Source organism: Chlamydotis macqueenii, chromosome W, assembly GCF_036417535.1.
Source record: "Chlamydotis macqueenii isolate bChlMac1 chromosome W, bChlMac1.mat, whole genome shotgun sequence".
In the NCBI taxonomy this organism is placed as follows: domain Eukaryota; kingdom Metazoa; phylum Chordata; class Aves; order Otidiformes; family Otididae; genus Chlamydotis; species Chlamydotis macqueenii.
Window position 1 is genome coordinate 5451510 of NC_141592.1, and position 12457 is coordinate 5463966.

Genomic DNA, 12457 nt, shown 5'->3' on the forward strand with positions numbered 1-12457 from the left:
GACAGTTACCTTCCAAATAAGCAAATCTTCCATACTCCTGCAGGACAGGGAGGAGGTGGGAGAGGCCATCTTCCTCTCCCGCTTCTCATAGTGCGTCAGGGCGTGATGCAACAGGGCAGGAGCGGTATCGCCTCCACTGCCAAAGAAGTGAGTTTACCACCTGCCAAGTGAGGGTTTGGTGAGTATGCCACGGGCTCAGGCTGGGAAGCCCATCCGGCCATGGGAGAGGGGCTGGACTATGATGAACACCAGAATAAAGTGACTGCTAGTGCAGGGGTGTTGAGGAGCAGGGGCTGGGGAGAAGGTCCTCTCCGTGAGCTGGCAGGGCCACAGCCACAGGGAGTGGGTGGCACAAGGCTCCCCAGGCAGCACTCAAATCCAGAGGCAGGGAGAAGGGAGCTTCAGGGACGTGAGCCAAGCTCCAGCAGAGACAACTCACCCACCTGAGGTGCAGCTTCTCCTTGGAGCTAAAATGAACACAGGGCATGTCCCAAGCGAGGGCCAGCTCCAGCATCCTATGCCCCCAGGCAGGCACACTGCAGCTGGCACACATCGCTGCTGCCTTCACTTCCCCCTTCTCTATTGGGCTAATTTTACCTGCCAGGAAAAAAAATATTCACAAGTGACCAAGGAAGTCTATGGGGGGGTGGGGGAGTGGGGTGGTGAGGTGGGCAGGGACAGGACAGGATAGAGGGAGACCATACTGATGCTCCCATGCTCCCACGCAACCCACGGGGGATGAGGCTATTTAGGAATGCCCCAGCCCCCTTGCAACCTGTAGGGTACATCCCCAGGGTGTTAAGAGATGACATTACTGCACACAAGTAACTGCTTTTTGCAAGCAGGAAAAAATACTTGCCATGGGCAGAGGAGTTAAAAAAAAAGTAATCAAAGCAGAGGAACAAATCAGGCAGAAAAAGCTACCAGGCATGAGTGGGAGGGACAGAGCACTGCATGACTCTAACTGCGCTGCACTCAGAGACACTGTGACTTTCTAGTGACAGTCATCGTTTCCAACTTTTTGCATGGTGCTTGAACTGTGCTTGTATTTAAGAAAAGCCCTGAGGCAGCTGGATAATTACATGCTGGTTCTGACATGTGTACCATGGTAAACTCATTAAAGCAACAATTTTAACAGAAGCACAGATCCTGACTACGATAATGCCTGGCATGCACGAAGGAAAACCACATCCCAACAGCCTGGAGAGCTCTGAGTGCATCTGCTGACAAGCAGGCAGGAAACAGTTTTCCAGAAATATTTAGGTTAAATGCTTTACATAATTTAAGCTTCAAGAAATCTTGCAGGGGCCCAGTGCCAGCATCACTAGTTTGTCAGCATCATCCTTGTTCAAAAGCTGGCAGAGACATTAGGCAAATAGTCATGTTGTCATTATAACAGGTTAGCAGCAAGGGCTGGGAGTTGCCACCCTGCTTCAAGACTTCTGCCAAGGGAGCAAGCAGACAACAGAGGATGATGCAGAAGTACCAAGGGAATTTCAGAGACCTTCAGGAAACCCATGTAGTAACAAGAGGACAGCAAACGATGGTAGTACCAAACCCCAAGGACTGTTAAATGCCTGCTAGAAGAAATCTGACAGGGCCTAGCTCGTGGATCTGGTGACGGGAACTCAGGAAAGGTGGTTGGGCATCATCCTGGCTACTCAGCAGAAGTCTCAACTCAATCTGTGCAGGGTTGCGTGCTAACGAGATACTGGCACATGCAATTAATATAGCCGAGAACAGCCCCAAAGTGGTGCCAACAGCTTTTGGAGAACCACAGCAAGGACAGCATGACAAGCAACAGGAAATTCAGACACAGGCTAAAGCTGGGAATGAGACACAGCATCACAGAGCGCTTCCTGCAACAACCCTGAGGCAACCGGAGGAAGGGAAACTTGCCCTTGCTTGGCTTGCTGAGGCTGGCGCCCCAGGTCCCATCATCAGCATGGCCACGTGCTCCCCTGCTCCATAGAGGTACTCACCAGCAGGGGAATCCATCCTGCCATCCTGCAGGAGGTCTTGCCACACCTCTCTACCCGATCCCATGGAATTGAATGCAGTAAGGTGGGTGACTCCCGTGCCAGCCTGGGGAGGAGAAGAGTGGCCAAAAGGGCTCACCAAAAAGGCTCCTCCCAAGGAGCCAGAAACATGAGCGCCTGCATGTTTCTGCAGGGTGGGAGGAAAGCAGATCCTCCCTCAGACCACACCAGAGGCTGGTACTTTTGAAGGGCAGGTACAAGGAGGGGGAGCAGCGACCTCCCCAACAGTCCCAGGACCCCAAACTCACTCCCTACATGCTGCCCAGCAATGCTAACTCCAAATCTATTTGCCTGCTGTCCTGCAAGCTTCATCCACAGCTTCGTTCCTGGCACCCACCCCCAAAGAGGGTGCCCTTGGGGAATTCACATCCCCACTCCTGCCCCAGCAGTCAGGCAAGTGCCGGGGACTGGTGCCGACCCATGGCACATCACACATTCATCCTTTACTGGCTGCCTGGAAGCAGCCTACCCACATTCAGCAGGGCTGTAAAACCCCCCCGCAGCAGGAGCCACAGCACCGGTGCCAGCCCTTTACCTTCTCCCAGGCAGAAATGGCAAGGGTGAAGGGGTTGACGTGCTTGCGGTGGTGCAACAGGACTCCAGCAACCCACTCGCCCTCCTTCTCAAAGGCGAATGGCTCATTCCAGTGCCCTCCGCTCCTGTCCTCCTTTGTTCTCATGCTGTTCTGCAGGCTGAACATGATGGAGATGTCCACATCCTCTCCTTCCCATTCTCCACCTCCCAGATGAACACTCCCACCAGCAGGCTGGAGTCCTGGCAGAGACAGACAATGCCACGTATAGGGCTGGTGCTCTGCGGTTAGCTGTCAGGAGCATCACTTCTCAGATCACGCGGGATGCAGCGGGAGCAAGAGTACTAGGAACGACTTGATCTCAGAGTCCACTGCCAAGCTGGGGAGCAGCAGTGGGAGCAGAGGATTTTGGGGGACAGGCAATACAAAATTCAGATCACAAGCCCCGGGCTAGCAAACCCCCACACCAGGCAATACACAGATGGAAAGCAGCGTTTAGGGCTCAGATGGGTGTCTCACCACCCATCTGCTCAACAGGCTGCTACCCCAGCAAAGCACATGAGCCTGGGAGCAAGCAGGAGCAACGTGCAGGAGCAGCAAGGCACCCCTTGCTGCTGTCCCTGACCTTCTGCATTGCTGTGGGGGTTCCTCTTGCCTGGAAACATTGCTGAGCGGAGATGGGAAACGTTGGGAAAGTCCAGCTAATAAGTAGGCAAGAGCCAGCTAAAACACTCTCAGGAGCACCCAGCTGACAAACCAACCCACAAGTACAGGCTGAGGATTTCCAAAAACATTAACACCAGATCCTTCAGGCAGTAAGGCCACAGCTGTGGACCTGCCATTCCAGGTAGGCAGGAGCTGGGATGGCCACAGGACAAAACCAAAGGCAGGAAACAAGCAGGACAAAGTGTCAGAGCACAGGTCAGAGGGGAAAAGAGTAGCTGCCAGAGCTAAGCACAGGGAAAAAGGGATTACTCCTCCCAGCACCAACCACCCTAGGAGGGGCAAAGCCTTCCAGGGCTGGCACTAGGGACAGGGTCTTGGGACAGAAAAGACCAGGCTGGGAAAAAAACACTAACAAGGCAGCAAGCCTGGTCATCTTCAGGCAATAAGATAAGGAACTCCTCTACTGTAGCATCCCTGGATGCATGAGCAACGCCAGCTCTGAGCCTCTGCTGCCCAAACAGGATGCACTGAGCATCTCACAGGACAGCCCCATCTCTGCCATGCCAATCCTTTCCCCTTCCCATGCAGGCAGCTCTGCAAAGTCCCTGCCAAACTGCTCCATAAGAGCCATGCTGCTGCAGCCCAGTGTAGCCCAGCGCTCCCGTGGGATAGGCTGCACTGAGCACAGGGCCATCATCTCCTTACCTTATAGTCATGGGGGATGACAGGAGAGACCTGGTGGCAAGTGAGCACCACGTTTTGCCCCTGGAGCTCGTAGACCATCCAGGCACAGGGGTACAGGGAGTGGTAGAAGGCATAGTGGCCGCAGTAGCCCCAGTTCCAGCCCTGCAGAGCACTGGGCCTCTCCACAGACAGGACCTGCTGGTAAAACGTCTGCCCCTTGCGACACAGTCACACTGTGAACTGGAGAGGAGAGGAGCATGTGGAGAGGATGACGAGCCCAAGAGCAGATGCCTCAACTGCCCAGGCTGCTGCAGTGCTTCTCACACCCCTCACAGACCCCACGCCATCCAAGCCCTAATGCACCTACCTGGTCAGCAATGACTGTTTTGTGGTGATAAATGCTAGGATCCAGCTGCCAATGGCAGAACTCACCCCACCAGCCATGGGTGATAGTGCCTCCCCTGATCCCGTCCAGAGGGCACCCTGGCAAAACCACCCAAAATTGTATCCTGGTTTCGGCAGGGATGGAGTTCATTTTCCTCTCAGTAGCCAGTGTGTTTTGGATTTCATATGTGAAGAGTGTTGATAAACACCCTAGTGATATAAGTTGTTGTTAATGAGACCAAGGACACCGTCTGGCTTTCCAGGTCCCACTAATTGTGCAGATGCAGGAAACTGGGAGAGAGGCAGGCAGAATAACTGACCCAAACTGGCCAAAGAGAGTATTCCATGCCATAAACATCATGCTCTGCATATAAGTGGAAGTTGGCCAGGGCAGGGGGGCATGGATCTCTCTCCCTTGCTCTCTCCCTCTTACTCCTTTGGTGGCTGCTCAGTTTTCGTTTCCATGATTGTTGCTCGGGAGGGGCTGTATCAGTCATTGGGACATCGGGTGGTGAGAAACCGTACGTTGTTCATTTTGTATATTTTAGTATCCTTATATTCTGTTATTACTGTAGTTTTCCTTTGCTATTCTAGTAAACGGTCTTTATCTCAACCCACAAGTTTTCCTTTCTTCCCAATTCTCTCCTCCATCCCACTGGGGAGGGGGGGAGTGAGTGAGAAACTGTGCGGTGACTAGGGCTAAACCACGACAAATTGGCACCCTGGTTCCTCCCTGCAGTGGAGTCTGGCCCAACAAAGCCCCCCGTGCAACTCCAAGGGCCCCTTGGCACTGCCCGCACCCCAGAAGCGACTTGATCCACTCTTCCCCTCTAGCACCTTGACGGCCCCACATGACTCCCTGGCCACCTAGCACATGCTGGCATTGTCTCCCACACCACCGCAGTGTCCAAACTGGAGGCTGACTGTAGATCTGCAAGGGCACAGTGTGAAAACAGAGCGCTCCAATATCCAAGAGCAGGGCAACCAGCTCATGCAGGGAGCTTTCTCAGCCGCCCCACAGAGAAGCAGTGTTGCAATAAGGGCACGGACTCCGTGGATGGTGTACCGGAGACCTCTATTGTCCGTCAGCATCACTCTTTTATATCTTTTCTAAGTTACACGCAAAATGCACGCGCTTAATCATCTAATTCAATTGGTAGCAATATACTGTTCACGCGCCTTCAACTTCATTTGGATTGGTTATAGATTTTTAGTTGTCTTTACTATTTTTGCCTTTGATATTTACTGATCTTGTTCTAATTGCTGTTTTTTGTTATTGAGCAGGTGGTGTTCAAGGACATAGCTCAAATTCTTCAATATCAGACAGCTGTGCTGCACTCTCTGTTCCCACATTTCCCCCTTTTTGTTTTTCTACTATCAATATCCGATGTAGTATTTTCTGTATCATTTTTGTAGGCAGGTGAATCAAACACAAAATGTTAATGATTATGCTTACTAAGATACCTAATATCTCAATTCCGATTTCAGCCAAAGATAGCAACCACCCTGTTATGCCACACACAAGCTTAGTCACGATAATTACTGACCACACGTTATACATATTAATGAAAACTTGTCCTGGTTTTGGCAGGGATGGAGTTAACTTTTCCTCTCAGTAGCTGGTATGTTTTGGATTTCGCGTGTGAAGAATGTTGATAAACACCCTGATGATACCAGTTGTTGTGAATGAGACCAAGGACACTGTCCTGCTTTCCAAGTCTCGCTAATTTGCAGATGCAGGAAGCTGGGAGAAAGACAGACAGAATAATTGACCCAAACTGGCCAAAGAGAGTATTCCATGCCATCAACGTCATGCTCATGGGGGCAGGCGAGGGGGGGTATCTGCCTTCCTGGCATCCATCTTTCCTGCTTGTTTTTGCTGGCATCGTTCCCTCGACCTTGCTGGCTCCCTTTTGCTCCTTTGCTTGCCCCTCGGTTTCGTTTCCGTGATCGCTGCTCGGGACGGGCTGTATCGGTCATTGGGACATCGGGTGGTGAGAAAACACATATTGTTCACTTTGTATATTTTTAATATCCTTATATTCTGTTATTATTGTAGTTTTCCCTTTTTATTTTAGTAAATTGTCTTTATCTCAACCCACGAGTTCTCCTTCCTTCCCAATTCTCTCCCCCATCCCCCTGGGGAGGGGGAGGGTGAGCGAAAAACTGTGTGGTGATTCGGGCTAAACCATCACATAAGCAAAACTAAATTTCACTACCTTCTAATAATTTTCTACTACAGCATTCTTCTACCATTATAAATATAACAACTCCACTAACTTTCTTATCTACAAGGCCAGTGACTAGTTTTCTGCAGGCCTCTGTTGAAACAAGCCATAAATTCTGCTAACAGGGTCTTGTATCTTAAAGCTTCCCTTCTCATTCCATGGCTTTCTTCCTGAGAGCATGATTGCATTCCTCCCCCAAGGTCAGTGTGCTTTCACTGACACCGTACTGGCTCAGTGAAATACCCACATCTCCCCCTTCTTTGTTTATGAGAAGAGGCTTGTTTCAACGCTTTATCTATTAAAGTCTGCACACATTACAACACACAGAATACACATTTTAACACACAGAATATAGATCAAAATAGGAATGAATAAGCATCCTACAGCTATTTGTAATAAGCTTATATCAATCCACCAAAAAAAAATTCTGAATATATCAAAATCATCCCTTTGTTGCAGTTTACAGATTCATGCAGCAAAGCCCATCAGAATCCTGACCGCCATGATTTTGTGGTAATAATAAAAAAATCTATTGCTGCTCTATTCTGTTACCAACCCAACTACGCCAAAGACACCTATCAGCCGGGTCAGAGCAGAGAAAGGAGGCAAGCACAGCACCCTCAGGGCGTCCTCTGTTGTTCGCCACCTCTGTTTATCCCCTCAGCAGATTCAGTGGCAGAGTACTGACCAGACATTGCTGCATGCGTGGCCAGCGCACACAACAAGGCCTGACTAGACGTTGCTGCACGCGTGGCCAGCGCATGCAACAAGGCCTGTCAAATATGTGCTCTGCAGGCTAACAGCGGTTCTGTTTTGTGAAGTAGCTTAGTGTATAGAATCTACATCAGTTAACAGCGTTGATAGTACCAATGCAGTTGTATGCGTTTGCTTAGCAAGCCAACAGCCCAATTTATTTAGCGTAGCTAACGCCTAGGCACTTGCCACGTCAAGTGCAAAGATTGAAGCAGCAATAATTTCACTTGGTTTCCAAAACTCTGTATTATCTTGGCAATCAGATTCAAGGCTATGTGTATTTCATTTAGGTTTTTATGCTGTCCAGATTTTGATGTGTTAGTGCTTGTATGATTATACCATGTTGTATCGTTGCGATGAATAGATCTTAAAGCATTACAATCATTACCCCTCTAGTAACATTAGCTCCTGACTAGTTAAAAAAAAAAGACAGAAATCCATATTTGCTGATCCCAAAAGTTCCATCTCTTGTAGTTCAGCGCTTGCAGCTGCTGTTGTTTTACACAGGTATCTGGCAGGTCAACCAAGCATGTTCTAAAAAGGGTTATTTGAAGATGATACAGACAGACAAATGATGTCCTGTCCTGTGGCACCAGCCATAGTTACCCACACGTTTGTTCTTTCCGTGACTGATGTCCATGGGGCTGCCACACAGCTTGTTAACAATCCGACGAACACAAGGCAGCTTGGAGCGCTGGTTGTACCCATCGTGCAGGGATCCACTTGTTTACTGCCCCTGTAGAGACACAAGCATATCCTTTCCCCCACGTCATAAGAGGAAACGGTCCTTCCCAGTTACCTGTTTCCAGATCCTTAACCATCACCGGAGCTTGCCCTCGGATTGCCTCATGTACAGTAGATGATCCAAAATGCTTTTGTATTGGGGAAGAATTGTCACTCCATCGATTCAGAAAATTGAGCACATACATTGCTTTTGCTAACTTTTTGTTTGCAGATGTTCCTTCCTTTTCCTTTTTTTTGTTTGTTTTTTTTTCTGTTTGTTTGTTTGGGGTTTTTTTTTTTTTTTTTTAATTTTTTTTTTTTGGGTAAGCCACCCCCGCCCCGCCGGAAGGTGGAGGGGGGGGTGGCGCCTGGCGGCGGCCGCAAAAACAGGAAAATATCCTTAAAGCCACTGCCACAGGCAAAACAGACTCAACCTGGGGAAAACCACTCATCTATTACTAAAACCAAAGCAGGAAAGGGAAACAAAACAACCTCTCCCCACCCCTCCCTCTGCCTGGTCTCAACACCATCTTCCTACCTCCTTCCCTCGCCCCCTGAGCGGGACAGGGCCGGGGGGAGTGGGAATGGGGGCCACGGTCAGCTGTTCTGGTTTTGTTAGTGAGGGGGGGCCCAAGGTGGTAGCTTCTGTAGGAAACTGCTAGAAGTCGCTCCCCTTTGTTCAGTGGACTCGGCCGGGCCTAGGGCGGACCCGCTGCTGGCCAAGGCTGAGCCAATTGGTAGCAGAATGTCCCGTGATAACGCCTCTGCGATAACGTATTTAAGTAGGGGAAAACAGGAAAAAGAGGAGGAGAAGATGTGAAGCAGCTGAGCAGGGGGGCAGAGAGGGGGAGGCGCGAGCCTCATGGGCCTTGCAGGCCTCACCCTCTGGCCTCCCGCCGGGCAGCCGACTGGGCCCAACTCGGCCCGGCCCGGCTGCAAGAAGTGGAGAGGAGATGAGAAGTGAATAAGATGTAAAAAGGATCCTGAGAGACGTCTGCCAGCCTGTTGTGAGGAACGGCTGCAGACGCCAAGGTCAGTTCAGAAGGAGGGGGAGGAGTAATATGGCTCCTGGCCAAGATTCCTCTGCAACTCGTGGTGAAGACCATGGTGGAGCGGGTTGTCCCCCTGCAGCCCATGGAGGTCCACGGAGGGGCAGAGATCCACCTGCAGCCCATGGAGGACCCCACGCCAGAGCAGGTGGAGGCCTGAAGGAGGCTGTGGCCCATGGAGGGCCCGCTGGGGCAGCTGTTCTAGAGGGACTGCACCCCGTGGAAGAGATGACCCACGCCGGAGCAGTTTCATGAAGGACTGTGGCCCGTGGGAGGGACCCCACGCTGGAGCAGAGGAGGAATGCGAGGAGTTCTTCCCCTGACGATGATACAGCGGCGTAAAACAACGCGTGATGAACTGACTGCGACCCCCATTCCCTTTTCCCCCCCCTGTGCCGCTCGGGAGGGGAAGGTAGTAGAGATAATGTTAAGCCCGGGAAGAGGGAGGGGTGGGGGGAGGTTATCTTGTTCCCTGTCTCATTCTCCTGCTAATTTTAGCAATAAATGAATAGTTTTCCCCAAGTCGAGTCTGTTTTGCCCGTGACGGTAACTTTAAGGATTTCTCCCCGTCCTTATCTCAAACCTTGAGCTGTTTTTTCTTATATCATCTCCCCCTGTTCTCTCAGAGGGTGGGGGGAGCGAGAGACAGACTGCGTAGTCTGGTCCTGATCAGGGCTGAACTACGACATCAGCCAATCACACGTTACCTTATGCTGCAGCTTACTAAGAGGAAATCTACAATAATAGCAAAATATAAGAACATTAATATATACAAAATGAACAATGTACTATTTCTCACCACTCAGTGTCCAAATGACCAATACTCTGGTTTTTGGCCCAGCTTCCTGCACCTGCTTGTTAACGAGACTTGGAAAGCCGGACAGTGTCCTTGGTCTCATTCACAACAACTCTGATCATCAGAGCATTCTTATCAACATTCTTCACATACAAAACCCAAAGCTTCTGAGAGGAAAATTAACTCCATCCCTGCTGAAACCAAGACAGTATTCACCCCTTATTTCATATAATTTACTTCATGCTTATACGCACACACACACACAGACTGCCTATATCTGTCCAGGAAACTTTTACTTTCCTCCGGACTATAATCTGTTAATTTGTCTGTTTGCACTGCCTGTCCGTTTCCATTTAAAGATCTTATAACTTAACACTGCGCCTTGTACGCAACAATATCAACCTGGATGCATCACTTGTTCCAACGGGGTCGACCTGCGACACCGCACACACCAGAACACTCAGCTATAGCACAAATATAAATCAGCTGGAATAAGCTTACATCCACACCAACAACACTGAACAGTAACAAAAATATGACACTGCTGACACAAAAGACACACAAACACACACAAAAAAGTAGGACACCTTTGACATAAAGAACACACACAAACACGCCACCTCTATAACGAGGAAGCTCCAAAGACTGAGGGCTCCTTTTCCGGATCTATGGGACCTGGATCAAAGGGATTTTCCCAGCTCGCTGTTAGTCTTTGTTTCCATGGGCAGGAAACGGACGGGGTAACGGGTGCTGTCGGATCCTCTTTCTGCGTGTGATTCTTTAAGGCTTCAAACATTACACGCCACACCGGTAATAACCTTTGAGCAGCAGGGTCACCCCGCGTTGCACAGTCCCACAGTTCAACACTTACACTGTCCCAGGTGCCCACCGTGCAGATATTAGAGATGTTAGCGTCTGCTACGTGAGCAGACATCCAAATCAACAAGCTCTTCAGGTCAGTGTTACTAATAGCACAGTTCTGTTCCTCTAACATTTTTGTTAGAATCGTTAAAATTGATTTATGCTCCTTCGAAGCAGTGCTTCTTGTCGTTCTGGTCTCAGGGACCGCGGCTCTATCACCCGCCGCTTTTATCCTTGGTCTCGGGGACCGCGGCTCTTTTCCTGCCGTTTTTTCCCTGGTCACGTGGACTGCGGCTCTTTAACCGCCGCTTTATCCTTGGTCTCGGGGACCGCGTCTCTTACCTCCGCCGCTTGCAGCTCTTGTCTCCGTTGCTTTTTCGTTCAGCCCGGGCTGCCACCAGTTGCTGTCTTTCCACGAGTCAAGGTCCCTGTTTGGGCGCCATATGTTGCAATAAGGGCACGGACTCCGTGGATGGTGTTCCGGAGACCTCTTGTCCGTCAGCATGTGTCTTTTATATCTTTTCTAAGTTACACGCGAAATGCACGCGCTTAATCATCTAATTCAATTGGTAGCAATATACTGTTCACGCGCCTTCAACTTCATTTGGACTGGTTATAGATTTTTAGTTGTCTTTACTACTTTTGCCTTTGATATTTCCTTATTTTGTTCTAATTGCTGTTTTTTGTTATTGAGCAAGCGGTGTTCAAGGACATAGCTCAAATTCTTCAGTATCAGACAGCTGTGCTGCACTGTCTGTTCCCACAAAGCGGCAACACACACAAGGACCACCACCACACCTGGTAGGGTACGTCTTGCTAAGGAAGGTCTCAGAGCAGAGGCACAAGCTCAGAGAAGCCATACACTGCTCCAGGGATGGGAGCCTTGCTCTTCTACCTCCACGTCTCCATTGTCATACACAGCCCTGCCACATCCCAGTGCCACATCCCTGGGGGCAGATGGCACAGGGCAGCCTTGCCCTGTAGGAGGTGATACTTGCTGTCTGCAGTTGGCAGGATCCCAGGGACTCACCTCCGCTTGCACACTGGCTGTGCAGCCAGGCACTGCCCATCAGATAATTTCTCACCCAAAGGCCTGGGAATCAAGACACCCCCAAACAGGGGCACACCCACACCCGGGTGTGCCAGCACCACTCCAGGCAAGAGGAGCAGGGCTGAGTTCCCAAGTCAGCACTCATAAGGGATTGGCTTTTGCTAATGAACCGCCCCAAGTTAAATCTTCCATCTGGAGACAATTAGCATATGGAAACCAGCTACCATATTAGAAGAAGTTGCTGAACTTACCTGAGCAAACAGACAGGCGAAGACCCAAGTGGCAACTCCATAGCCCCAGGTGGGCACAGGAGCCCCTGTGGTGGGGAACATCCCTGAGCTACCCGCAGGCACTGGTGCCATACTGCCGAGAGGAGAAAGCCACCCCAGCTGGGAATCCACAGCCTGTCCTGCTCCAGCAGCTCGCAGGATGCAGAGCCCAGGCAGTGGGCATTGAGTGAGCACTATTCCCCCGGAACACGTACCCCTAGCTTCATGGGGACAGAGGCATCAAGGGGCAGAGGCTCTTCCACAACACCTCCTTCTCCTACACACTCCTCCCCAGCAAAACCAACTCACTCTTGCTTTTTCTGCTGCGTGGTCACCAAACATTCACTTGTATTCACCAACTTTTAAGGTCTCCAAATCCCTCTCAGGATGACATTTTCTGAGATGCAGTCATGGGACCCAAT

The 12457-nt window shown here is 50.3% G+C and overlaps 1 pseudogene; it reads right to left on the bottom strand.

Moving 5' to 3' along the window:
- Window positions 1-12128, bottom strand: part of LOC147596545 (non-lysosomal glucosylceramidase-like) — a 50700-nt pseudogene extending 38572 nt beyond the window's left edge.
- Window positions 12129-12457: the final 329 nt, after the last annotated feature.